Below are 1,771 nucleotides of genomic sequence, written 5' to 3' on the forward strand. Positions count from 1 at the left end.
GAGCTTCCCGGCCAATGCAAGCTGGAGCGTAAATAAGTTCTTCCCGTGACCATATTTCTTGCTGCAGAATATCTATGCATGTGTACAAAGTGAATATATTACACAGCGGTTCTTTAAAATAATGACAGATACAAGCACATGCGTATGCTAGCTGTTTAAGAGTGTTTACCTATGTCTCAAAAGGACAGGACTGCTTGTATTTATTTTCACTTATTTTTTCATCGTAAACGTAACATGGAAATAAGAAGTTAACCATCAGAATAATTCATCATTCCTAAATACACAGTGTCCCTCCTGTGGCTGGTGGGGTATGTGGGGGAATTATCAGTAAACAACAAGTGACACAAAACCGGTTCAACTTCCTAGAAGAATTCAACTCCAGCTTGGCTTGCCCCCTTGTTCCTTATTTCAACCAATTTCAACCAACAGCTCCCCATTTCGCAAGGCTAAATGTTGTTGCTAAATAAGGGACCATCCCTTGAAATAAAGAAATAGTGGCAAGTCACTGTGGAGACTCCTGACGGCCATTTTATTTATTTTATTTATTGAATTTATATACCGCCCTATACCCGGAGGTCTCAGGGGGGTTCACAAAAAAGATCACAATAAATTAAGTCAAAATATGAACAATAACCTAATAACCCCCCCCCCCGAAAAAAGAGCCGCATTTTAAAAGGGTATAGGATGTCAATCAGGTCAACCAAAGGCCTGGTTAAAAAGGAACCTTTTTGCTTGGCGCCTAAAGGTATATAATGAAGGTGCCAGGCGAACTTCCCTGGGGAGAGCATTCCACAGACAGGGAGCCACTGCAAAGAAGACCTGTTCTTGTGTTGCCACCCTCTGAATCTCTCTTGAGGAGCAGGCGAAGGCTTGGCCAGGGCGGTCATCCTCTTATATACCTGCTGGGATTGACAAGGCATCTGATCCTCACTTGAATCTCATAACTCTCCTGACAGGTGATTTGGTCTGCAGCCACAGTGTGGAAATAAAGGATGAGATGGCCCACCAGATACCAGGCACTCTACTATTCAAATTAGGCCCCAGTGTTTTTCTTACAATCCCCTTCTCAATGAAGTAATCAATTTTAATCTAGAATTTAAATTCTCAAAACTTTCTTATTTGTTAATTCGAGCAAGTAAACTACGGCTCTCACTTCATTACAAACAGTATTTCTACCTGCAACACACTTGAGCAAACCTGCTCCTTTTCCTTTCACAGATATTTTGTTGACATTTGCAACTGTAGCTGCCTCTGATTAGTTATCATTTAACTCTTGGGGGAAATAATTAGCATCATATGTCATGTGCATGGAAGCTGCCGAACCAATTAACCAACTAGAAGGATTACTGTTAATAGCATCTGTTTTCCTATAACTTGATATTGCTGAATAGTTTTGATGAACTACAAAAGCATTTTTAGTTTGCTTTCTGTTGCTACCCTGGAACTTTTCTTTATTAGTGCCACTTTGTTTTGTACAATTCCTTGAAAATGAAGGAAAACAACTTTTCTGCTTGTATATGTTGATAAGATGATTTTGGTTACTGAGGACAAACAAGATTGTACAAAAACAAGATTGGGCGCAGGCCTGGTCAAGACATAGGAGTCCTGACTGTGACAAAGGCGACCTGTGTGCTTGCTTGCTTGATTAACAGCTGTTGGGAACTTCAAGGTCCCTCCTCTCCCTTCTTATGGTCTTTATACTGGAGACTCCATTAGAGAGCATTCCATGTCAAGAAGGAAGGCAAGTGGGCACCCTATCAAATGACAGGGC

This window comes from Podarcis pityusensis (genome assembly GCF_964106645.2).
Source record: "Podarcis pityusensis genome assembly, chromosome: 10".
NCBI lineage: Eukaryota > Metazoa > Chordata > Lepidosauria > Squamata > Lacertidae > Podarcis > Podarcis pityusensis.